At 41.5% G+C, this 27,343-nt stretch overlaps 1 long non-coding RNA gene across 2 annotated transcripts in view; it reads left to right on the forward strand.

Moving 5' to 3' along the window:
* LOC103879786 overlaps positions 1–27,343 on the forward strand; it is a 67,963-nt gene that overhangs the window by 25,057 nt on the left and 15,563 nt on the right. The window contains exons 4-5 of one of the 2 annotated variants that reach the window (XR_001897556.3): positions 18,324–18,520; positions 26,788–26,912. This is a non-coding gene — a long non-coding RNA (uncharacterized LOC103879786). Of the gene's footprint in view, positions 1–18,323; positions 18,521–26,787; positions 27,029–27,343 lie in introns of those variants that run through there. The other variant, XR_640559.4, reaches the window with a different exon arrangement.

Consider the following 27,343-nt stretch of genomic DNA (forward strand, 5'->3'; position numbering starts at 1 on the left):
AAAAAATCAGAGATAATACAAACAAATGGAAAAACATTTCATGCTTATGGATTGGAAGAATTAATATTGTTAAAATGGCAACACTGCCCCAAACAATCTATATTCAATGCTATTCTTATCAAACTACTAATTATGATTTTTCACAGAATTATTAAAAAACTATTTTAAAATTCATATGGAATCACAAAAGAGCCTGAATAGCCAAAGCAATTCAAAGCAAGAAGAACAAAGCCAGAGATATCACATTAACTGACTTCAAACTGTATCATCAGGCTATAGTAACCAAAACAGCATGGCATTGGTAAAAACAGATACATAGACCAGTGGAATAGAATAGAGAACTCAGAAACAATGCCACACACTTACAACCATCTGATCTTTGACAAGGTTGGCAAAAATAACCAATGGGAAAAGGACTGCCTATTCAATAAATGGTGCTGGTATAACCAGCTAGCCGTATGCAGAAGAATGAAATTGGAACCCTACATTTCCAAGTGTGGCTTTATACATACAAAAATTAATTCAAGATGGATTAAAGATTTAAATCTAAGACTTCAAACTATAAAAATCCTAGAGGAAAACCTAGGAAATAATCTTCTGGACATTAGACTTGACAAGGAATTTATGAGTAACTCCTCAAAAGCAATTGCAAAATAAAAAAAAAAGACAAATGGGATGTAATTAAACTAAACAGCTTCTGCATAGCAAAAGAAACTATGAATAGGGTAAACAGATAGTCCACATAATGGGGGAAAATATTTGCAACAATGTATCCAACAAGGGTCTAATATCCAAAATCTATAAGGAACTTAAACAATTCAACAAGCAAAAAACATATAACCTCATTAAAAGTGGGCAAAGGACATGAACAGACACTTCTCAGAAGACATACAAGCAGCCAACAAACGTGAAAAATGTTTCACATCACCAATCATCAGAGAAATGAAAATGCCAAAACCACAATGAAATATCATCCATCAGAATAGCCATTATTAAAAAGTAAAAAAATAACAGATACTGGCAAGGCTGTGGAGAAAAGGGAACGCTTATATACTGTTAGTGAAAATGTAAATTAGTTCAGCCACTGTGGAAACTAGTTTGAAGATTTCTCAAAGAACTTAAAACAGAACTACCATTTGACTCACCAATCCCATTGGCGGGTATATACCTAAAGGAAAATAAATCCTTCTACAAAAAATACACATGTACTTGTATGTTTAGTGCAGCACTATTCACAATAGCAAAAACATGGAATCAACCTAGGTGCCCATCAGCATTGAACTGGATAAAGAAAACGTGGTACCTATACAACATGGAATACTATGCAATCATAAAAATGAAAAAAATCGTATTATTTGCAACAACATGGATGCAGCTGGAGGCTATGCTCCTAAGCAAATTAGCAACAGGACCACAAAACCAAATATTGCATGTTCTCACTTATAAGTAGCAGCTTTACATTAGATATTCACAGACATAAAGATGGCAACAAGGCTGGGCACGGTGGCTCACACCTGTAATCCCAACACTTTGGGAGGCTGAGGCAGGCAGATTGCAAGGTCAGGAGTTCAAAAACAGCCTGGCCAATGTGGTGAAACTTCGTCTGTACTAAAAACACAAAAGTTTGCCAGGTGTGATGGTGTGTGCCTGTAGTCCCAGTTACTTGGGAGGCAGAGGCAAGAGAATCGCTTGAACCCGGGGGGCAGAGGTTGCAGTGAGCCAAGATTGTGCCACTGCACTCCAGCCTGGGCGACAGAACAAGACTCTGTCTCAGAAAAAAAAAAAAAAAAAAGATGTCAAGAATGGATACTGGGAACTACTAAAAGGGAAGAAGAGGAAGGGAATAAGGGGTGAAAAACTACCTGTTGGGTGCTATGCTCACTACCTGGGTGACAGAAATATTCATACTCCAAACCTCAGCATCATGCAATATACTCATGTATAACAAACCTACATATGTACCCCCTGAATCTAAAATCAAATTTGAAATTATTTTAAAAAGAAGTCTGTCAGGTATAGGCAGGCATTGTGTCTCCGAGTCTCGGGGGTAGGGCTTTCTCAGTGCTCCTCTTTTACCGTGAGCTGTAGGTCTGGGCCCGAAACATATACTTGCTTCTTCCTATAGCTGGAGAGTTTGCCCCCCACCTCTCTCCTTCTCCCAGGGGCAATGGTTTCTTTATCAGTGCCCTAAGAGTGACAGGGATTGTTGCCTTCCACCAACATTTTAAGGCTTTTGTTCTGTAGGGGAGAGATCAGGGACAAAGATCCAAGTGTGGCTTTATCCATTTACCGTGGGGGCAGCTGTTACTTTCTCCCAGGCTTGCAGCACATGGGATGCTATCTGAAGTCTCTTGTCCTGCTCCCAATCTTTTTTGTGTGTACCCAGTAAGGTCTGTGGCAAAAAGCCTGCAAGAAGGGGTAAATTCTCCTTTGTCTGGGTCCCCAGGGGTTTAATAGTCTCTTGCTAGCCTAAACTCAGCCCTTAGCAATTTGCTAAAAATTTTCATTGAATTATCCTTATCTGAGACCAATGGCCTCTGCCCCTGGTAATCAAGTGCTTGTGTTTGTCTCCCTTTGGAGATGTCCATGTTTCCTTAGATTCTGGGTTTGCTAGTTTCCCTTGCAACCTCAGCTCTCTGATAGGTTCAAGAAAAGCAAATTTGTAGATTATCCAAAATTTTGGGGGATGTAAGGGTAGAAGCAACGTTCTTTCCAGTTTATACATTCTAAGTGGGAAACAAATAATTTAAAAACATTGTTTATTTTTCCAGTTGACAAGAGTTTAGAATATTATTTCTCATGGTGTCATCTCCAGACACCATGTGTAATCAGAATGGTGAGCATATTAAAAATGTTGATTCTGAAGCCACTCTCTAGACTTACAAATCTGAAAATCCAAGGGCATTCATTTTGTGAAGTTCACCAGGTGATTCTTGTACATTTTAAAGTTTAAGAATTGTTGGATTCAAAATGAGCAGTTCGAAGGTCAGAACACGATACTCCAAAATATGGTGCTTTGGTGTGCTACATACTTAGAACTGAAAAAGATTGGAAGGGTCTCGGAAGCAAGGTCTTTGTGACCTGTCTCCCACCTGTCTTTCTTTCTGGAAGTGAGCCATAGAATTCCTCTCCCCTAAAGCGGGTCACAGTAACTAAAACTTCTCTCCCCAAAGTAAGCCACAAAACCTAAAAAATTCACTCTCTGATCTTCCCCTTATGTGACAGATGTTCTGTCCTATGCATGGAGGAAAGAGTGTTACACAGGCCAAGAAGAATCTGGACAGGCCTTCGTGCTCCCTCTCCCAACACCCTGTCTACGACTATTAGTTCATACCCCTTCGTCCAGTCACATTTTTACACAGCTATCCATTCTTCATTGAAACCAAGCATAAAAAATCAATATTTTTGCCTGGGTTGTTGGTTCTTCATTTCCTTCTTTTTTTCTTTTAAGAGATAGGGTCTTACCATGTTGCCCAGGCTGGACTCAAACTCCTGGGCTCAAGCTATCCTCCCACCTCAGCCTCCTGAGTAGCTAGGACTACAGGCAGGCACCACCATGCCCAGCTCTTAGGTCTTCATCTCTGAAGTCTCCTATGGTTTTAAATACATTTGTAATGCTTGCCTCTCATTAATTTGTCCTTTATTATAGGAGCGTTGGTTGTAATCCTTGTGATGGGTGATCAAAAAGGCATTACACGTTTTTTCACCCCTACAGCAGGAAAAATGTATTAGCACTTGTGATGTACCAGTGTAGGAAGAGAATTGCTTTCCTCTATTCTTCTAGGTTCTTTGCTGGCCTACAAACTAAATTGACATAAAACAGATTAACAGGAGAAAAGCCATTTTAATAGTGTATGCATGGGAGTCCCACAAAAATATGACTTAAAGAAATGGTCAGGTGATTGAGGCTTATAACGGCATGCTAAGCTACATAAAAGGATAAGGATTTGGGGCTTCTGTGGGGTGTGCATACTAGTTACGAAAGAATGAGGGGAGGAAATGCATGGCGAACAAAGATTGTCTTGTTATGAAGATAAAAGTTTCTCAGGTGATAAAAGTTATCTTGGAATAGCTCTCTTCTTGGTACAGACATCTTTACTAATAAAAATTTCCTTTATAAATGTAAATTTCCTTTACAAAAGGGCAACTTTTCAGAGCTACTCTTGTGTCTGCAATTTCCCAAAATAACCTGCTCAAAATGATATGCCGAAAAGGTCTATTTTGGGGTGGTGTATTTTGGTCTCCTGCAGTCATATTTTGGGGTGGTGTGTCTTGAGCTCCAACACCTGTCACTTCTTTTTTTTTTTTTTTTGAGATGGAGTTTTGCTCTTGTTGGCTAGGCTGGAGTGCAATGGTGTGATCTCGGCTCACTGCAAACTCTGCCTCCCAGGTCCAAGCGATTCTCCTGCCTCAGCCTCCCGAGAAGCTGGGATTAGAGGTGCCCACCACCATGCCCAGCTAATTTTTTGTATTTTTAGTAGAGATGGGGTTTCACCATGTTGGCCAGCCTGGTCTTGCACTCCTGACCTCACATGATCTGCCCGCCTCAGCCTCCCAAAGTGCTGGGATTACAGGCATGAGCCACCATGGCTGGCCAACACCTGTCACTTTTTACAAAGATTATCTTATTTAAATCTCATAACAAACCTCTGGCATAGGCACATTGTTACTCTCTTTAGAGACAATGTAACTGGGTCTCAAAGATGTTAATTAACATGCCCAAGATTACACAGCCTCTATGTGGCAAGACCAGGATTTGAATACAGGTGGCCTGATTCGAAAACCTGAGACCTCTTAAAAATTGAGATATAATTCACGTAACTTTATCTTTTGAAGGGTACATTCAGTGGTTTTTAGTATATTCACAAGGTTATGTACTCATCACCACCATCTAATTTCACATTTCATTTTCATCACCCCAAAAATAAACTCCATACCCACCAGCAGTCACTCCCTCATTCCTCCCTCTCTCCAGTCTCTGGCAACCACCAGTTTACTTTATGTCTCCATAGATTTGTCTATTCAGGACATTTCGTGTAAATACAATCATAAAATATCTACATAGTGTATCTGGCTTCTTTCACTAGCAAAGCTAGAGATCTTAGTCACTATGCTAGAAAATCAGAAATGGGAATTGTACCTACGTAGACAAAAGGATGACCACCTTTCACCTTGCTCATCCAGGAGATAGGATAACCTAAAAAACAAATACAAGAATTCCATTAAATTTAATAAAGACTTGTTGAGTACCTCCCCTGAGCAAGGCCTAGGGCTGGATACTCTTATCAGAATTACCTGTAGAGTTTGATAACAATAGATTTCTGAGTTTCATGTCTCAGAGATTCTGATTCTGTACTGGGCCCCAAGTTCTATGTCTGACAAGAAACTCCAGGTGATGCTGATATAACTGGTCAGGGACAAGCTGGCATGCACAGCTAGAGGGTAATGTTTCCCAACTTTTGATGCGCATATGAATCACCAGTGGATCTTGTTAAAATTCAGAATGTAATTCATTAAGTAGGTCTGGGATGGAGCCAGAAAGTCTGCTTTTCTGATAAGCTTCTAGGTGGTGCTGATTTGCTATTCTGAGGGCCATCTCTTGAGTGGCAAGGCTGTAGGGGATGAAGGTGAAGGATAGGGAAGACCTGGTTCCTTCTTAAGGAGCTTACTCTCAAGTGCAGAGAGACCTGAATACAGCTGACTAGGTCAAGTCGAAGTGGGCTAACTGTCCCAATCAAGACCCGAAGATGGTATGGATGGAGACCTCTCCCCAGCTCTGTGGTTCATTCCATGTTCATAAGGAGAGATCCAGGAAAAATGGTGTATGTAGTATTTGTTACACTGTTTAGCAAGATGGGAGAATGTATTACATATTTGACACATATTTCCATTCCAACTGGTTAATATCTTCAGAAAAAAATATCAGAGCTGAAGAGGTACGCCCTGGAAAAGCAAACATCATCTGTGCTTACTCATATGTGGGAGCTAAGCTATGAGGACACAAAGGCTTAAGAATGATACATTGGACTTTGGGGACTCAGGGGAAATGGTAGGTGGTGGTGAGAGATAAAAGACTACACTTTGGGTACAGGGTACACTGCTTGAGTGGTGGGTGCACCAAAATCTTAGAAATCACCACTAAAGAACTTATTCATGTGGCCAAATACCACCTGTTCCCCAAAAACCTATTGAAATAAAAAAATTGAAGATTTAAAAAAAAGAGGTAAGCCCTAATTTTCCAGAAAATTCACTGATGTGGAAAACGTCATTTCCTGATAATGCTGGGTAAATCTGTGTTTTGTAGGATGTTCCATATGTTGTCAGTGCTCATGAATTGTTTAGTTTTATTATCCTCATTAACAGGGATAATGGTTGCTTTTTAACAATCATGATCACCATCTGGAGCCTGGAAAACCATAGTTTGAGGCTCAGGTAGAAAGATGAGACTGTTCTGACTGGGTCTCAGCCCATTTCCCCACTGCCAAGCCCTGTGTGTACCCATGTGCTTGGCTGCCAGGCACGGCAAGAACCACACTGACAGATGTGGCGTTAGTTCAAGCAAAACAGAACAAAATTCAGAGAGTGCAGGGCACATTGGCTTGGCTGTTTAATCTCATTCTAATCTTAAATATTCACAAAGTAGCTTTCCTTGTGTGTTCTCCTCACAGCCCCGGTGACCCCTAACTTTGCTGTTGACATTGTGACAAGCAGACGATGTGACTAACTCACTGCTCCCCCAGTTCTTGGGGCGAATTGGGTTTAAACATCTTCTCTTTGTGCTTCACAGAGAAGTGTTGCCTTATTGGGAGGAGGTGACTAGACAACCAAGCTGCCACGTAACCATAGCAACCATGCACGCCTGCCCTTGTGAGTTTTTTAGGACTCTTCTCCAGACCTTTCCCAGACCTCTATTTTCAAGCTCTCTCAGCCTGCAAGAAAGCAGCATCTGAGACCAACTCAGCCCTAACATGCAGGGGCAGTGAGGAAGTGCAGATTGGCAGCCTTTTCCCAGAACCTAAAACAGTTAGCACCGCATGGGCTAGGGGGAGAAGCTGGAAGAACAGGGAAAGTGATGAGGACAAAGTCCATAAGGGAAGTAAAAGCTCAACTTTTGATAGACTCAAAACAGGGGAGAGTAAGATGCTTACATTCAAGAATGCACTGGACCCACTCTAAGGAAATATATCTAAAAGTTTGCTGGAGGTAGATTGGTCAGGATGGTTTTCTAGAGGAGAGTTTCTAGCAGGATTCTGGGGGCCAAAAAGAGGGCTTCAGGGGTAGGGATGGCAGGGAAGAATACTGCCAGGCACAGTAAATGGAGTAGGGTGTTGGGGGCCTATGGCTGGGTTTGCAAACCTGGTTCACCATCGGAAATTCAGCCAATTCCAGGGAGTGAGACAGAGAAATCAAGCTTCCCCAGCTTCTGCTTTCCCTGAACCTCCAGCTTTCTGTCTGCTGCTCTCCAACTCATCCTTCACAGCAGCCTCTTCCTTGAATGTTGCTTCCAAAATGTCAGTGTTATTCCACCAATTGGTATCAATTTGAAAGAAACTGGGACACATGTTGACTGCGTTGATGCTTAAGACACTGTTAGGTGTCAACCAAATCAACCCCTATGGTTTCTTGACCATTTCTCTGATCCCATGTAACCATCGTGAATGTTTACAAGAAAGAATGTTGGACGATGTACATTCTAGCTGCCCTTCACTTCACCTCCCTATCATCTCCTACAAACAGGTGTATCATTGGAGATTGAGTGGACTACTACATCTTAAGGATAAGGAATATTTCACCATAGAGGGGATGAATAGTGGTGTTACTTCCTCCATCCCCCTTTTTCGCAACAAGGCAGGGGTGATATTTTACATTTAAAAATAAAAATATTCTACTTGATTACTTTCAGAAGCTTTTGAGCCATTGATCTGTATTTCACAGCATCTGTCTTTGAATAGGTCTGGGTTAAGAGTTAGATCTTCTGTGGTGTCTAAAAAGAGTGAGAAATAATGACTTAAGCTCCATAGCATTTTAAGACTAGCTATTTTCTCTTTTTGACTTTTTAAAAATTGCTCTTTTAAGTAGCTCACCTACTGTATTAGTTAATTAGTGCTTCTATGACAACATATCTGAGACTTAGGGAATCTATAAAGAAGAGAAATGTTTGATGTCTGGTGGGGGTCTGGTCTCTGCTTCCAAGATGGTGCCTTATTGCTGTGTCCTCTGGAAGCCTGTTTTCTAGCACAGTGGAAAGGTGGAAGGGCCAAGAGGGCCTAGTTAGTTCCTTGCAGCCCTTTTATAACATTACTAATCTCACCCGTGAGAGCTCCATCTTCATGATTTAATCCTCTCCTAAAGTCCCCACCTCTTAATACTATCACAACGGAATTTGAGTTCTAACATATGAATTTTGGAGAGAGACATACATTCAAACCACAGCACCTACCTAGCATATTTCACAGTGTTCTGTAGCCAAGTTTTAATGATTTGCTGATTGCTGCCAATCTACCACTCTAAGGGATTGGTATCATTACAAGTTTTAACTTTTCCTAAGGCTAGGTTTTCTCAATGGCAATTCAAATGAGATTGGCCATATCTATGGTCCATAGGTAAGCCAGACCTAGGCTGTGAGATTAAGACATATTGACTAGTTGTTTGGTTTATTTTAGTGGCAAAGCCATGTTTCTCTTCAGGATTGCTGTAGCTGTCTTCTGCACTCAGGCGATGGCAGCTTTGGTCACATACTAACAGAGTCAATTGAATGTACGACTCAGACTCTGGCACACTCCACTACATGCATAAATGAGTATTTGGTTGTGTATGTCTTAACAACATAGCTTTATGACAGGAGTAAAATCCACATTGGTAAAGTACTATACTTTTTTTATGGACTCCAAACTGCTGGACTGTTTAGGATAGAAACATGCAGTCAGATTTGTATTATTTGTTATTTGGGGGATACATACGTCATATTACACCTACCTCATGTTGCATTTGGCTTTGATTGGGTAAGATCACGACCCTGTCTTCTGAAGCTGGGAGGTGACTGCGACGCTTTCTCATGGAACTCTTCTGTAATTTATTGGGTGATATTGGACACTGGACGTAGCATCTCTGGGCCCTGGTTTCCTCAGCCCTAAAATGAGGGGAGAAAAGGTAGAGGAAATTGAACTAGATGATAATTAACACCCCTTCAGGCTTTAACCTTCCGTAACACTCCTGAGCACTGGGCAAGGCTCAAGTTTTAATTATAGAAATGCCTGTGAGTCCTTTTAGTCATAAGCTTTAGTACCATCCTCTGTGGCTGTGGGTAAAAGTGATCCCTTTTGTAGTAGGGGCTTTGGGCACATGTCCAGTTGCCTAATTGGAATGTGCAAGACCAAGAAGTACCCAGGACACAGCATAAGAGGCAAGAAGGAAGCTCCTTGAGAGGAGGGGTGATCTGTATCTGAAAAGATTAAGTGCAGCTATATGCAATGAAAAACCTAAAATGACTGTCTTAAAGCAGTGGTTCTTAAAGTGTGGTTCCCTAACCAGTGACATTAGCCTGACTTGGGAGCTCATTTAAGATATAAAATCCCAGGCCTCATAAGAATGATATAATGGACTTTGGAGATTTGTGGGGAAGGGTTGGAGGGGAATGAGGGATAAAAAACCACACATTGGGTACAGTGTACACTGCCCAGTTGATGGGTGCACCAAAATCTCAGAAATCACCACTAAAGAACTTACCCATGTAACCAAAACCACCTGCTCCCCAAAAACTATTGAAATGAAATAAAATTAAATTAAAAAAATAAAATATCGGGCCTCCCCACCATAACTGATGAATCAGAAATTGGAGCCCAGAAATCTGTGTTTTAAGAAGTCTTCCAAGTGATTCTGAGGCACACTCAAGTTTGAGAACCACTGTCCTTCTACTGTGGAAAAAGAGGCCTGGAAGAAGGACACCCTGGGCTGACTGAATGTTACCCGGAAACCAAACCACTCAAATCTGCTTTATCAGATTCAAGTCTGAATGACTTCAACTTTCTCCCCCAAATAAAATCCACTCTCAAAGCAAAACATTGAATAGCCATCGAGGACATTTAAGATAATTTGGTTGACCTGCTGAAAATAATTCCCAAATATGTATTCTAAAAATATTTTGAGCAACAATACATCATTGGGCTAAATGCTTCCTAAGAAGATATACCACTCACATAGATAGACAGTCGGTTTATTTATTTGAAAATTAACCTCATTAATTCATGGTCATAGATCTTAACAATACAATAGAATTATAAGGCCATATCTTATGATATTTTTGTATCTCCCTCATAACATATCACTAATCACTGAGTAAACTTTCTGTAAATATTGAATTAAACGGATGACTGTTACAGAGACCTAGGCAAGACACAGGTTGAGCAAGATAAAAATCAAGAATCAAAATTCTGGATAACCAAATCAGTGCAGATAGCAATTGAAAATGCTTCATAATTTTAAACATTCGATTCTCAATAATAGATACATATTTTTTCAATATAGTTTTGGTTGTATTGATTTGAGCAGTGGACTGGGAGCTGAGAACTAAATTTTACCCTATCTCTGCCTCTAAAATTAGGCAAGTTACATAATTCACTTTGTATCTCATTGTCCTTTTCTTATGGGCAAGGAACGCTTACAAATACAGGGACTGGATAAGAAGAACTTAGTCCATGAATGCTTTCTTCTCCTGAGGGAATATGTATGTGGAGCCTGCCTTTAGGAGAGAAAGGGTCAGTAGCACAGTTAAGGCACACCAGGTACTCATCCCTTATTCTACACTTCTTCAGATGAAGTCACTTTCTATTAGGTCAGACATAGTTGTGCACACCCATAATCCCAGCAGTTTGGGAAGCTGAGGTGGGAGAATCACTGGAGGCCAGGAGCTCAGGACCAGCATGGGTAACATATCAAGACCTCATCTCTATAAAATAATAATGATAATAATACTAACAACTTAAAAAGTAGAAAAGAAGAAAAGAAATTACTTTCCATCGGTCTGTGTGAATCTGTAGGTGGGAGAATCACTGGGTGAGTCTGAGGACAGAGAATGACACAGTGAGTTTTCATTTCTAATTTAGCTAAGAAGTCTTAGTAGCTTAGAACGTTGAAGTAACTTCTTTTAATTTTCACACATAGCTCTAGTTTCCAAGAGAGAACATCAATGTTTTTGACCAATTTGTAATTTCAAAGACTGGAAAAGCCAGGCTTATATGCGCAGGCTCTGTTCTGAGGACCGGACTAGAGGATGCTTGTTTATGCCAGCAGAACGAAAAGCCACGTCTAGATCAGATCTCCTGCTGCTGACAGTCAGATCGAATCAACAGCATTGAATGAGCTCCTTCCAGGGACGGTGCAGGTACTCCAGAAGATGTGAAAGTGGTGTGGCTGATACTGCAGGTTGTCTACTCAGCATTCATTCTCTTGTTCCCAATCAACAGAGCTCCTACATCACTGAGGGCAGCAATGTGCCCGCTTAAAAACTACATTTCGTAGATTCCCTTGCACCTATCTGTAGCCTTGTGACTACCTTTTGGTCATTGAAATCCAAGTGCAAACTTTATACAGATCTCCAGGAAACCTCTTTAAAGGGAGCTGACTCTGCTGAAAGTGTGCCTATTTAGCTTTTTTTTCCGTTTATCTTTCCGGCTGCCTGGAATTTGAATGTGGTGTCTGGAGCTTCAGTAGTCATCCAGGGCTGTAACTGTGAAAGCCATGCACTCAGGGTGGTGGAACAGAAGGTTAGAAGGAATCTTAGTCTCTGTATCAATCATATGTTGCCTTCTTCTTCTTTGTTTTTTTGTTTTGTTTTGTTTTGTTTTTGTAGGAGAACAACTTTTTTGTGTTTAAGTCTCAGTTATTTTGGGCATTCCATTATATGCTGCTAGACCTAATCCCAGTTAATACAGGCAGTCCCTGTTCTTAGGGACCTTTGTGCCTCTGGTTACTTGTACATTCCAGGGACATGCATCCCTACCACAGAGTTTATCATTTTTCTTTTTTAAAATTATTTATTTATTTATTTAATTATTATTATTATACTTTAAGTTCTAGGGTACGTGTGCATAACGTACAAGTTTGTTACATATGTATACTTGTGCCATGTTGGTTATCGTTTTTCAATCAGAGCAATGGAATATGAATCCAAAGACTGAGACAGAATGACTCAGCAGATATTGAGACTTAAGACTTCCCTATCACCAGTGAAATGATCACAGAATGTTAGAACTGGAAGGGATGTTAATGATGACCCAGTTTAGTTCCCCCCACCCTACCTGCCTCTCTATATTTCAGAAGCCCAGAGACACTAAATGAAGTGTGTCAGATGACTCAATACGTTATGGGAGAGTTCTGACATAGAATCCATGGGAAAGTATTCTTCTTCCCATCAGTAGAAGAGTCTAACCATCAGTAGAGGGGAGCAGCATAGTCTCACCCAATAAGGACCAAATACTAACATGAGGGCTAGCATGTTATAGAAGGTCTGTGTATCAAGCCTGGTTTCCTGGTGTGTTTTTAAACTAACTCTCAAAGTTAGTTCAGATGAAAACTCAAAATGTTTTAGCAATGATTTGTTCATGTATCTTTTATCCTCATTCTATCTCCACTGTTGAGAGGTTATTGCAGTGAGAGCTAAAAAAATTTTGACTGACACACAGAAAGTTGTATGAAAGTTTTATAGGATTCATATTAAAGCAGATTTCTGGGAATCAGATCTTTCAAATTAGTCTCCAAGTGAATGAGTATGTGGGGTAGGTTCAGATATATGCATTACCCATGGGAAAAAGGGCGGCTACAAAACAAAGCGATTTTGCAGCAGTTCTATCAATGAGCCCATCCTCAGAGGGACAGGTTAGTGGAGTATTCGGAGCTTTAGGGCTAGAGGTGGTGGTAGATAAGAGATGATTATAAGGTAGGTAGAACCAAGAAAATAGAAGAGTATAGGAGGCAGGTGTGGTTTTTGTACAAGTTTCCTATAACTCAAGAGTAAGCATTGATCTTAGCATGGAGGGTCTAAATTTTATTACTATTTTGGTAATGTCTTTTTACCTAATATTAAATCCCATTCAGCTGCTGGTAAAACACAACCTGCTGAATAGGGAGCCCACCCAACTTGAACCTATGAATGCACTCTGAACACCATGCTGTAGAAGGACCTTAATTACAGAGAACATCTACAAGTATCACTTTGTTTACATGTGGTTAGTGATGGCCTTAAAATTCTCTGGGCTCTCAAGTGTCTCCCTGACCACCCACGGCCTAGGACCTGCTGAACCCAAGAGGTTTCTTGCTTCTGCTCCTGTTCCAGGCCTTCTCGAGTTTGGGAAGGTCTCCGATCTTTGACAGCAGGTGTCTCTGGAGTCTTCTGCTTTCTCCTTATGACACTAGAGCACTTTCCACATCTTGTCTCTTTTTTCACCATTTCTGTACTTGCTCCTCCTGAAACTCTCCTCACCCTGACCAAAAGCCAGAATGCAGAGCTCCTGATGGTAAATATGCAGTATCCCACAGTACTTCACATTTGCAAGTCTTGGGGAATCTTTTGAAGGTTTGGAGTTGGAGGGTTGTATATATATATTTTTTTCTGTTGCTGATTTATTCTGCAGAAACAGATCAAGTTCAATATCCGGTACATGTACAATGGAGAATTCAGAAAAATCATCAGGAGTTACTGGGGCTTGGAATGAAAGCTTGGACCACTGAATCAACAACTCTGCTTTAAGCACGAAGTGGAGACAGGATTACATAGATAATCTCTCTGTGTTTATCTGGATTTCAGCTGCAGAATGCAGCTAAGGAAATAGGTTTACACTTGGTTCTTTGGGTCTAAGTGCTCTCTTTGCACATACACAGAAATTTTTAATTAGCTGCACCAGTCTCAATTGAAGTTGACCATGGATCCCAGTTTATAATTCCAAGTAAAGGGGCACATAATAGGTTTATTATTTTATTTTACGTTTAAAAACATACAGTAAAATTTACTTTTTGGGAGTGCAAAGTTCTATGTATTTTAACACATGCATAGTCTTGTAACTACTACTACAAACAGGATACAGAACAATTCCAACACTACAATTCCCTCATGCTACATGGTAGTGTGTGTGTGTGTGTGTTTTTTTTTTTTTTTTTTTTTAAGACAATCTCACTCTGTTGCCTAGGCTGGAGTGCAGTGGTGCGATCTTGGCTCATTGCAACCTCTGCCTCCCGGGTTCAAGCAATTCTCCTGCCTTAGCCTGCCGAGTAGCTGGGGCTACAGGTGTGCACCACCATGCCTGGCTAATGTTTTTGTATTTTTAGTAGAGATTAGGTTTCGCCATGTTGGCCAGGCTGGTCTCGAACACCTGACTTCAAGTGATTCACCCACCTCGGCCTCCCAAAATTCTGGGATTAGAGGCATGAGCCACCACATTTGGCCCATGGTAGTTTCTTTTAAAAACAGTTTTATTTGAGATATACTTCACATACCAAGACCAGGCGTGGTGGCTCAGATTGCCTGAACTCAGGAGTTTGAGACCAGCCTGGGTAACATGGTAAAACCCCTTCTCTTAAAAAAAAAAATTAGCCAGGCATAAGGGCACACGCCTGTGGTCCCAGCTACTCAGGAGGCTGAGGTGGGAGGATTACTTGAGCTCGGGAGGCTGGGGCTGCAGTGAGCGGAGATTGTGCCACTGCACCCTAGCCTGGGGGACAGAACAAGACCTTGTCTCAAAATAATAATAATAATAATTCACCCATTTAGAATGTGCAATTCAATAGTTTTTGGTATATTGACAGGTATGTGCAACCATCATCACAGTCAATTTTAGGACATTTTCATCATCACAAAGAGAAACTCTTCACCCTTTAGCTGTCAATTACCTATCCTTTCACCCTCCCCCAGGACCTAAGAAACTAGTAATCTATTTTCTGTCTCTATAGATTTGCCTGTTCTGGACATTTCATATAAGTGAAATTTTATAACAGTTAGTCTTTTGTAACTGGCTTCCTTCACTTAACATACTGCCTTCAAGTCTCATCTGTGTTATAGTATATATTACAGCTGCATTCCTTTTTATGACCAAATAATATTCCATTGTGTGGAGATACAGCATATTGTTACTCATTCATGAGTTAACGGACATTTGAATTGTTTCCAGCTTTGGCTATAGTGCATAGTACTGCTTTGGAGACTTGTGTACAAGTTTTTGTTTGAAGACCTATTTTTTATTCTCTTGGGTATATACCTAGGAGTAGAATTGTTGGGTAATTTGATACTTTTATGATTAACTTTGTGAGAAACTGCCAAACTGTGTTCCACAGGGGCCACACCATTTTACATCCCCACCAGCAATGTATCAGGTTTCCAAATTTCTCCACATCCTCACCAACACTTGTTATGATCTGTTTTTGTTTTGTTCTTTTGCTTATAGGCATCCTAGTGGGTGTAAAGTTACATGGTAGTGTTTTGGGTTGTAAGATTCTCACAGATGGGGAAAAAATGTGGAGAGACTTTTGTACTTTTTTTTTTTTTTTGCCTGCTGCTGATCCAAACAGTAAAACATAAACCTTCAGAATGACAGCTGTAAAAGGGAATGGGAAGAGAAAATACATCAAAGGGAATTGTCAAATAAGCACTGCCAGAGAAAGAGCAGAATGTTATGATAGGAAAATCATGAGTTCAACATACTTTAGATAAACACATATAATTTGTTCCCATGTGCCAGGCACTGTGCTAGGTGCCGAGGCCCTAAAATGAGTTAAACAGAACCAAGCCTTCAAAATTCTTATTGTGTGGAGGGAGAGCAGAGAGTAGAGTTCTTTACAGTCTAGCTATCAGAAGGGGCTTCCTGGGGGTGGAGGGATGAAAAATAAAGAAATTCTCATTAGATAATAAGGGCCTGTAGCACTATATGGGAAAAACCTATGCTGAAATATTTGGGAAATACCCTCCGGATAGCCTACTTTTCTTTGGTCTTTGGGTAACAATCTTGATTAAGGTTTGGTTTCTTTGATTTCCCAGTCAGTAATTGGTGGGTACAATTCTTTCTGGAGGAAAATAAGCCATAACTAAGACCTTTGCAAATATTGCTAACTTTTGCTTATTTGCACTGATTAAAGGGGAACATATAATTCAGGATAGGACCAATCTAAACAGAGTTCATATTTTGCTTTGGAATATGTTTTTTCTCTTGCCTCCCAGATGTTGCTATGTCAGATGTTCTCAGAACTCACAGATCCAACTAAGTCATGCAGCCCTAGGAAACAGGAACTGTAGTCTCTCAGGATGATGTACTGGTCTAAGCAGAACAAGTTTCTTTTGCCACTGCTTCTTGTTCACACCTTTCCCGTGGTGAGAAATAATAATTTGAGGTTTATATTTTCTGTCTAACTTCTGCTAGACAGGAAGAATCATCCTGAAACCTTTTGATCTATTTTAGATGTGGTAAAAATACCCAGAGATTACCTTTGCTGCTCATTCCCTCCTGGTACCATAAAAACTTTTTGCCAAATTCATGAGAGGAAAATAAATTCCTTTGATGAGACTCTGTGGCTTTTTAAATAATCACAAATAACTTATTAATTCATGTCCCAAATAACAGCCTAGATATCATCACAAAATACACCCAAATATTCAGTAGACTGACTTCTCAATGACTTGTCTCCGGTAGGCCACCAATGGAGAACAGACTCTAATCCCAAATAAAAAATATACCAGTTGGTCCAAGTCAGAGCAGATTCACATAAATACAACAAAACCTGAAATTTATCTGGGCTATTTATGGGGAATTCACAACAAATTTTTATTAAATATTTCCTAAGTTGTAGAAAATAATTGTCCTTAGGTTTCTGGTTTGAATGAGTGATAATAGTAATTTGTAATTAGCACCTGAGTTATATATTGGCTTTCTATTGCCCATAACAATTATCCCAAATTAAATGACCGAAGACAACAACACACATTTATGATCATACATGGTTTCTGGAAGTGGGTTAGCTGAGAGTTTCTGGCTAGGGAACTCTCACGAGGCCTCAGTCATTTGCCAGCTTGACTGGCACTGGAGGATCTGCTTCCAACATGGTACACTTGCGAGGCTGAAAAATGGGTGCCTCAATTCCTCTTCAGGTGGAACTCTCTCTAGGGCTGCTCATAAAGAGCGTCTTACAACATGGCAGCTAACTTCTCTCGGAACAAGTGGTCCAAGAGGGCAAGGTAAAAGCAGCAGTATCTTTTATGACCTAGTGTAGGAAGGCAGACATCATCACTTATGCCGTCTTTTGTTTGTCACACAGACCAGCGCTGGTAGGATATAGGAAAGGACTATACTAGGGCATGAATACCCAGGAAAGGGGGATCACTGGGAGGCACCTTGGAGGCTGGCTACCACAAAGTTGTGAATATATAAATTGTAAATGAATCACTTAAAAAAAGAATTGGTTGAAGTACCTCTCTATTCCTGCAATTAACATCTGAATATGACTGTTAAAAAAATTCCAAATGAGTGAAGCCAGACTATCAAATTATTAGAGTTCTTTTAGGGAGAAAAAGATTTATGATCAGAATTGATGGATCATTATTAGTCTAGGGCTATGCAGGACCATCTGTAATTAGCTCGATTCTTCCTTCTGTTGCCATTGTGAGCATAGAGCACTGGGGTCTTTGTACCTCCCCAGATTCTCTGAAATACATAGCAGGACTTCAACAGCTATTCCATGTCATCTCTTGTGTTATATCCATGAGGCTACTCAGTTTTCTTGCCCCAGCACTGGTTTCCAACCATTTCCTTCTATAACTGGTTACGTTCCCTAATGTCATGTCACAACCATGGGTAATCCTCAGATTATGTGCAATTCCCAGACCACTGGCTGTTTTCCCACTCTTTCTGTTTAATTCAAAGAAACCATTGGAATACCAGTAGGAGAGGAGTTATCACTCAGACAAACTCAACTCGGTTCTAATTTATGTAAGTAATTAAAGCATATATATAAATAAGACGTTTACAAACTTTCACACATTAACCACTGCTAGAAACAAATTCTTTAACTCTGAGGTTGAGAGCCTCAGGAAGGACACCAGTTTGGTGAGTCTGAGTTTGAAAACTGGGCTGGCCTCCCAGTTCTTCCAGTTTCATGGCAGGCTTGCAAGTATGTGCCATGACTGGTAAGGTGAGCTGGGTGAGAGAGTATCTGTGTGATCCCTTCCTGTCCATCTAAACAGGTCCAGTTGTAGATATTGACTTGCCACTCCAGAAGTTTCCTCAGTCTGTCCCCTATTGTCCTGTTTCAACTCACTGCTTTTGTTCTTACGTCTCTTTATTCTCCAGCCCTGTTTTCTTTAGATGCTGGCTCCTGCTGTCCACCAGATCCCCGTGATGCAATGACTGATATAGACGGGCTTGTTGAATTCATTCTCTGGATCTGAGCAACATTGGCTGAGCCGTGACAAAGTACTCCTATCCATCCAGTATGCTTCACAGTGGGAATCTCTCTGTCTTCATCACCACTGCCCTAGTAGCCTCAGGTGAAGGATCACACACGCTGATGATTGCATCACTGCTTCTAGGGGGAAATAGTAGTAATTTTCCCCTAGAAGCAGTAATGCATTAGTACTTCTAGGGGAAAACAAGTCAATGACCACTAGTTAAGGTCATTCTTGTAACTTTAATTCATAATTATAAGAGTCAACATTTGTTTATTCTGGTCTTTTATTCATTTCTTAAATGAGAGTTTTTAGGTGGTGAGTTTTCTTCTCTCTCATTTAACCAATGAGAAAAACAAGGCTGAGAGAAGTGAAGCCACACAGCCACCAAGGAATAGGGACAGGATTAGAATCTCAGCCTCTGATACTTGGTTTAAGTGGTTTTCATTATGCTACAAATGGCACAGAAAAATGTCAGAGTAGAGGATGTCACAGACCAAAACTAATGAATGGGTGATTTGATGAGAGTGCTTAATGATACACCTTTAAGAGTCATCTTTTGAGAAAAACTGGACTTTTTAAAAAAGAGACGATATGATGACTTTCACTATGAGGATGTACTAATAGTCTTTGAGCAATAGGAAATGAAGTTGAAGTTAGCAAGGTAAGTTGGGTGGAAGTTTGGTGGCAAAAGTACCAGAATTACAAGGCATTTGGACAGAAGTGTGGTTGCAGTGCTTCATACACGTACTTTGAAGCATGAATAGTGATCCAAGTACTGAAAGTGTTTTTACTTCTCAAATATTTATTTCAACCTACTGTAGGTAAGGCAGTTGCCTTGACATGTAGCTCCCTGAAGGGTCTATATTTTGCGGAATATTATAGCCTAGAGTGTGCTTTGAGGGCTACTCTAATAAATGTATTGTGAAACTTTTTTTTATTTTTTTATTTAACTTGAGGATGCTGTGCAGAACATTGTAGACCACATCATGCAGTATGCCTTTTAATGACAGAAATATTTTTTAGATCTCCGTGTGTCAAAGAGCTTCTAAGAAACTGTAAATCTTCGCACCTGGTGTTTCTCCTTCTTTGACTTTGTCTTATGGTTTGCATCTTCATGTACTAACTTTATCCTGGCTTCATCTTACAGAATTGCTCAGTTTGTGTTTTGTCTGTGCTATGATTTCCCCACCCACATAGGTATATTTCGTTGTTCTACATATTTCTGAAGTGACTCTGAAGCGAATGAATAAATGAATGAGCTTATAAGTTAACCTGGGGAGGCTAGGCATGGTGGCTAACGCCTGTAATCCCAGCACTTTGGGAGGCCAAGGTGGGTGGATCATCTGAGGCCAGGAGTTCGATACCAGCCTGGCCAACATGGTGCAACCTCATCTCTACTAAAAATACAAAAATTAGCCAGGCGTGGTGGCAGGCACCTGTAATTCCAGCTACTCGGGAGGCTGAAGCAGAAGAATTGCTTGAACCTGGGAGGCAGAGGTTGCAGTGAGCCGAAAACACACCACTGCACTCTAGCTTGGGCAACAAGGGTGAAACTCTGTCTTAATCACTCAATCAATCAATGAATTAACCTGGGGAGATATACTAACTTTAAACACATCTAAAAGAAAGTTTTAGCAAACAAATGAAATTTACTCTTGCGTCTTCTTATTTTTTTTAGAGACAGAGGCTCCCTCTGTTGCCCAGATTGGTTGGAGTGCAGTGGCTGATCTTGGCTCACTGCAGTCTCAACCTTGTGGGCTCAAGCGTTCCTCCCGCCTCAGGCTACTTAGTAGCTAGGACCACAGGTGTCTGCCATCACACTTGGCTAATGTTTTGATTTTTTTTTTTTTTTGTAGAGATGGGAACTTGTTGCCCAGTTGCCCATGGTGGTCTCGAAATCCTGGCCTCTAGCAATCCCCCCATCTTGGCCTTGCTGTTGCTTAATAACACTCTTATGTTTAGAAACAATGTGTTATCAACAAAGGAGTGAGTTCAGATAGAAAAATGAAGAGGTGCCAGCCTGGACCCTAATTTCCCATGGACTGCATTTCCAGTCAGTGGCCCAGAGAGGCCCCACCCAGAAGGCTGGGATTCTGCTCCTGGAAGCCCGATGGGTCTTGACACAATGATATCTGAGAAATAGTTGAGCCCTCCTGAAAGACTGGCTAGCTGATCTTATGAGATTACTCAGTATAACTCATCTCTCATGGAGCTTTGTATCTGGAATGGAGAAGTGTGTGGGGAAGAAGAAGGGGTTCTATCAATAATTTTCTCCAGAGATAGAATAGCATAGACAGTGATTCTCAAATGTGTGGTCCAATGTCATCAGCGTCACCCTGGAATGTACTAGAAAAATAAATCCTCGGGTCCCACCCAGGACTACTGAATCAGAAACTCTGGAAGCAAGGCCCAGCAATCTGTATTTTACCAAGCCTTCCAGATGCTTCTTCCTGCTCAGGTTCCAGAGCTGCTGGGATATAGCAGTTAAGAGATGAACCCCGCAGTCAGACTTCCTTTGCTAGAATCCTGGCACTGTTACTTATTTCTTTATGACTCTAGATAAGTTGCTTGATTTCTTTGTGTCTCAGTTTCCCCACCTGTAAAGTAGAGATAATGATAGTACCACCTTTAGAGAGTTTTTATAAGGATTAGATTAGGGAGTACACTTAGAATAGCGCCTAGCACATAGTGAAAGTTCAATAAATTTTCGCCGTTATTATTGGCAGACATGGTGTCATGGAAGAAGGTGGGGAGTTTCTCTCCCTAGCCACCCTCTTTCCATGAGAACCCCATGAAGCTTTCTAATGCAGCCTTCTCTGAGGAGCAGGTATAGGTTGAGGTGCTGGGATAGGGCCAGAACTAATGCTCAAAGCCTTATCTGAACACGTCATATACGTTGCCCTAAAGGGAGCCTTAACTTTGGAAAAACTTTGCTCTCCTTCTTAGCATTGGTAAGACTATTTCCTGACCTAAGGGGCAGAAGGTTGATTCCTTGCTGAATTTTGTGGGAGAAACCCTAAGTGTCTAAGAGAATGCAAGGTTATAATGAAATTCCCACAGACATCTCAAAATAAAAATCATTTACAATTTACTTTAAGTATTTTTAAACCTTTCTTTTGGGGGGCTGGAAGTTGAGTTTTAATGATAACATACAATGGGGAGAGGGCAGAGAAAGTTGTCCGAGCTGTCTGGGGTGCTGCAGCATGATGGGCTGGCTACACTAACTGCAGCTGCTGTTTGGGGGATCCCTGGCTGGCTGGGTCCTTGGCCTTCTCTGTAGCTTCCAGTGCTGTCTCCTTTGCCTTCTCCTTGGCTCCTTTAGCTGTCTCAATAAGTGTTTTGGAAGGGGCCATACTGTGCAGCTTGGCCAAGATGTATTCAAAACCCATCCCAGTCTTGATCACGTTGGTTTTGAATTGGGTGAGACCAAATTCCTGAACAGCTCTGGAGATGGTTAAATAAGCTAAAGGAGACCCAGGCTTTCCAGTGGATTTGGATCCGGGCGCTGCTGTCAGAGTAAGTGCATGGTTCCTCCACAACCACAGCCAGATGTGGTTGATGTTCCAGGTGAGGTGGTCATGTCTGATTCTGTGGCTTCACAGTAGAGTGTTCCAGGATGGACACCGAGGGAGAGGCACTGGCAGGAAACAGTGGCTCAGCTCAGCGGGGTGTCTGCTGGTCTTGGTCAGGTTGCCAGGGCACAAGCTTCTGCTCAAGGGTCACCACCCCGTGTACTGTGTTTGCTGTAGGGATTTGTGTACCGCTGTCATTAGGCGGCAAACACTTGGTCCCATGACCTCCAGAGCACACTCTGGCCCAGGGAATACTTCACCATCATCCTGGCTGGGATGGGGTTGGCACCCACTCAGTATCAGAGTGCAGAGGGTGGGGAGTATATGGGGTCAGGCCAGGCTGGGCACCTGCCTCTGACCAGGCCCCACAGTGTGCCCGGACACCGGCATGGTCAACTTTAATTTGTATGTTTGGAGACAGAGTCCGTAGAGAACCAAATGGCTATGTGATGTTATAACCCCTCCCAAAGCTTGGAGGTCACTGTTGCAACTTTTAAATGGACTATTTTCCCCAGAGTTGCTATAGACACATGCATCAGCACAGCCTCAGAACCCAGTTTCCAGTCGAGATAGTTGACATGGTGATTCCCCTTCTTCCAAGGTTTGAAACTGTCCCAGGATGAAATACAGCTTGACTGAATTAAATTGCTGTCAATAAGATTTTTAAGAAACCCACGAAATCAACTGGGGTTTTACTTTTGGCAGCCCCCACAGCCAAACTGACTCATCCATATGGCTGATCCATTAAATAATGCACAAGTAGTTGATGACATGACCAGAAAAAGTGATTTATCTGGGGAAAAATATTTGGAATTGGAAAGGGCTGGGATTTAAGCTCAGGAGCTCACGGGTCCAGTCTAGGCCTTAATAGCCTCAGGGTTCAGGCAGCCACTTTCCTTGCTTTTAGCAGGGTCATTGACTAGAAGGATAGGATAGAGCTGGAGCAGGCTGGGTCAAGGTCTTTCCAGTCAATGTGTATCTTTGGACCCATGCAGGCACGTAGGCTACAGTGTGCAAAGTGGTGTTCTGAAGATCAACCCAAGAGCCTTGCATCTCCCTCTCTTTATCTTGCTCCAGGTCTGAGAACCTTTTGAGGCCAAAGAAAATGAATTCTAAAGCTCAGACTTAGATCCAGGAGTCAGTGTGAAAGCATGTGCCATGGAGATGCAGCCCAGCATTCCAGGAATGTGTTCTCTGAGGACCAAGTGCTTTTCTTATCTCAGTATGTTTTCCTCCTATCCCACCCCTCCCACCTGGCCATCTCTCCTCATTGAATCTCCCAGTGAATTCTCCTGTTGCTTTGACAACAGCTGGAAAGTGGGTGTGGGGGATGGTGAAGTGGAAGACTGGAAATACCACATCATCCTGTGGTAGAACTGCTGCTGAGATCCAGAAGGGAGCACAGCCAGAATGAGATGTTAGCTTGAGGCTTGGAAACAGCAGCGTGGGATGATTTGCCCTGGAACTGAGGGGCTTCTCTTGCTCCTTTTCCTGATCCTTGGAATCCTCTAGGACTCTGAAAATAAAGGATTTATTTCAGGGGACAGAACTGGTATCTTTCCAAAAGAAAGGCAAGCTGATGGCAAGAGGCTGAAGCCTCCAGTTGTGGCATAATTTACGATGGGGGCTTATCAGCCTGAAGGAAGCAATTTGGGGGCGGCCTGTTTGGGTCTCTCCCCCCAGGAATGCTCTGCTCAATCCTCCTGCTACTTGAAAAATGAAGTGTGGTAGAATAGTGGGGAGACCTCGTAATTCTCGGATGATCACACAGATTTGGATGTGGAGCCTGGTTTCAGAGCATAAGAATGGACCTAGGCAATACCACTTAGGGAGTAGAGATAAATAATGGCAATTCACATAAGAAGGTCAAACATCTGACTTCAAATAACATGATTTTTTTCTCCAGCTGAATTGTCTAGAGTTGAATGAGGGTCAGATTTGCATTCACGCATCTTTCCTTAGCTCAGCTCATAACTTTCTATGTTTTCTCCCGAGGGGGTATTAAAAACAGAGTTGCTTCACATGAATGTAATGGTTCCCATTCAGAACCCTGTCACGACTTTGTCTTTTCTCTATCATCTTGAAGGGAAAATTATGTTCCATAGTTTCAAGGTCAACTGTGAGCTATTTGGGCTTGGAAATGAAATGAGACCCTTGGAAATGTTGTCCCTCTCTTCATTCATATTTTGCTGATGTTTAATAAAACTCAGTTATTCTCCAGCCCAGGGTTGGAGGTCAGGCAGCCATAAACAGGCAGCCATAAACCTGTCCAGAAAATTTCATTAGGTAGAATTATTTTTTCTTTTTTTTCCTGCTATAAAAGGAAGTGTGTGTGTGTGGTTTTATTTTTATTTTTGGTTTCGTTGTTTTGTTTTTAAATTGTTTGCTTTTGCTTTGTGTTTTGTTTCTGTGGCTTTTTAGAGCTGGTCTTATAGCCTGAAGGAGCGCCTGGAAATGAATGTGTAAACAGCAGTGGCCTCTCTGCCTGGCCCCCCACCCTGCTCCTTTAACTTTCACGCTCAGAAGCTGGAGTACCCAACTCCCCAGGCCAGACTTAGTCTTGCCCTCAGCATTGGGGTTGATTTTATTCCTGGCTGAGGGAATGTCAGGGGGCTAAGGTCAGGAGTGGGATGACTTGCTACTATCTGGTCATGTTCTGATCTGGTGCCCTCCATCCCAAGTCAGACCCTGGTCGTAATGATCTGTCTTCAGCCCTCTTCCTGTTTGTCCTCTCTGCAGCACTGGCCCTGTTGACCGTCACCTGCTCCTCCCTTGGTTTCCAGGCAACCACTTGTTTCCTGGTTCTCCTCCCACCTCTTCTCAAGTCTTCCCAGCCTCCTTGGCAGGCTCTCCTCTGCTCTCCCTAAAATGTTGACATTCCCTAGGGCTTTATCATTTGTCATCTTCTCTGGACAATCTTCCTTACACCTGTGACCCTAATCACCAAGTCTAGGATACTGGCTTCCAACCATTGCTACTGAACTGCAGATACAAGTTTCCAGGCTTTCTGGTCATATCAACTGGTATGCTCTTTAGTAGCTGCAACTTAATGCATTTCAACATGAACTCGTTAACTTCTCTCTTTTCTTAGTCCCTTTGAGCATCTATGACAAATTATCATAGGCTGGATAGCTTATAAACAATAGAAATTTATTTCTTACTTTTCTGGAGGCTGGGAGGTCTTAGATCAAAGTGCTGGGAAATTTGGTGTCTGGTGAGACTTGCTTCCTGGTGTATAAATGACTGTCTTCTCACTGTGTCCTCATGTGGCAGAAAGGGCAAAGATGCTCTCCCGGGTGGCTTTTTTTTTTTTTCTTTTTTCTTTTTTAATAAGGGCACTAATTCCATTCATGAAGGCTCTGCCCCCTGACCTAATCACCTTTCAAAGGCCCCACCTTCTAATACCATCACACTGGGGGTTAGGATATCAACATATGAATTTTAGGGGGACACAAACATTCAGCACCTCTCAAGGTAGATCTTCTTGTAGTTTTGATTTTGATTGGTAGACTACCACCCATCCAGTCCCTCAGGTCAAAATCCCAGGGTTATCCTAAACAATTTATTTTTCCTCATTCCTTGTGTTCAACTAATCATTATATTCTGATGTTTTTACTTCAGAAAATTTTCTTGAATCTTACCTCCCCTATCCATTTTCACTGCTACTACTTTGGTCCAAACCCCTATCCTCCTTCACCTACAAAAATACAATATTATGATTCTTAAACAAGCATAAGCTCAACAAATAATAAATGAATGAATGACCTATCTGGTACCAGACAGACTATTGTGAGGGTTAAATGAGGTACTTTATAGAATGCACACTCAGTAAAATGATTGGTACATAGTGGGGGCGTAATAAATGAGTTATTATACATTATATATAGGAAATATTTGAAAGTATGGACTTTGGACCTAGGCAACCTGAGTTCAAGTCCAAATTCCACCATGTACGTTTATTATGTATATGATCTCCGTGCCTCCATTTGCTCATCTGTAAAATGGGGATGAATATAATAAGGCTGTTGCAAAGATTAAATGACTTATTTATGTAAAGCACTTAGAACAGTGCCTGGAATATAGAGCATGCCCAATATGTTAACCGTCACTATTATTATTGTTATTAGTTTCCTGTTTCCTATCTTTTATAAGTAAACATGTCAGCTTTATTAGAGGAAGAAAGTTGAGTTCTTATGTATGACACCCTAAAATTACAAAGAGAAAAAATCGTTACCCAGTTTTCCCCAAGTAAAAGTCATATCTATCAGTTATGAATTTCATAAATGCTGAATCACAGTCTTTTTGCATAGTACAGTGTTTATAATAGCCCTTTTGGGTGACCAGCCATCCTGGTTTGCCTGAGATGATGGCGGGGGAGGGCAGGGGGGTTCAGTTTTCTGGGATGGTGGACTTTCAATGCTAAAACTAGAACAGTGTTGGACAAACTAGGATAGTTGGTCATCCTGTTTTTTATGCTTAATATGGCTCCTCTTCTGAAGTTCATCTTCCAAACATAATTCCCCAAGCATATTTCAAAGATGAAACAAAATATACGAATTAAGGTGAGGGACTTGAATGGAAGGTTGGGGACATAACCTAGGAGTCCTCATGTACCATCTTCAGTTCTTATCCATCAATGTGTCCACTTTAATGGGATTTCTGGGACAGATGAAGGATTTTTCTTATGGGTGAAAAGAAGAACTAATTTCTGGCATTGTTTGGAAACACTGCAGGTCTCTTCAGCATAGTGTCTGCTCTGAGCAGCCAGCTAAAGTCCTGTTTCTCATCCCTCAGGTCTTCTCCTCTTCAGATGGACTGCAGGGACCCACGAGGCCCCAGTGGCAGCCAATCAACTCTGAGCACAGCCACTGCATAGAGGGTTCAGTGAAGTGAGTGGGGCTGTTACCCCCCACGAAGCGGTGAGTGGCTTTCTGCTGTTCCACTCCGGAGGCCTCACCTCCTGTGTTTTTAAACTCCAGTTTCTGTCTTTCCCTGTTGGCACCAAACTTATCTTAATAAAATATAAATCAAATCACCTTATTTCCCCCATGAAATCTGTTGACGCCTGTGGCTAGTGGGATCAGTGCCAAATCCTCAGCTTACTCTGTAAGATCTTTCACACTCTGGCTCCCAGCAACTCTCCAGCACTTCTCTTGGCACTCCTCGGGTGACCTCTACTTTAGTAACCCAGGACTCACCACTGTTCCTCAAAGCTCACTATGACTTTTCATTAACTCAAGCTTCTGCATGTGCTATTTTCTCTGCCTTGCAAACCCTTTCACTTGCTAGGCAAATTCCCACTTGTTTCCGTATAAAAGATGATCTCCTCTGTGAAGGTAATCCTTGGCTC

This window comes from Papio anubis, chromosome 1 (genome assembly GCF_008728515.1).
Source record: "Papio anubis isolate 15944 chromosome 1, Panubis1.0, whole genome shotgun sequence".
In the NCBI taxonomy this organism is placed as follows: domain Eukaryota; kingdom Metazoa; phylum Chordata; class Mammalia; order Primates; family Cercopithecidae; genus Papio; species Papio anubis.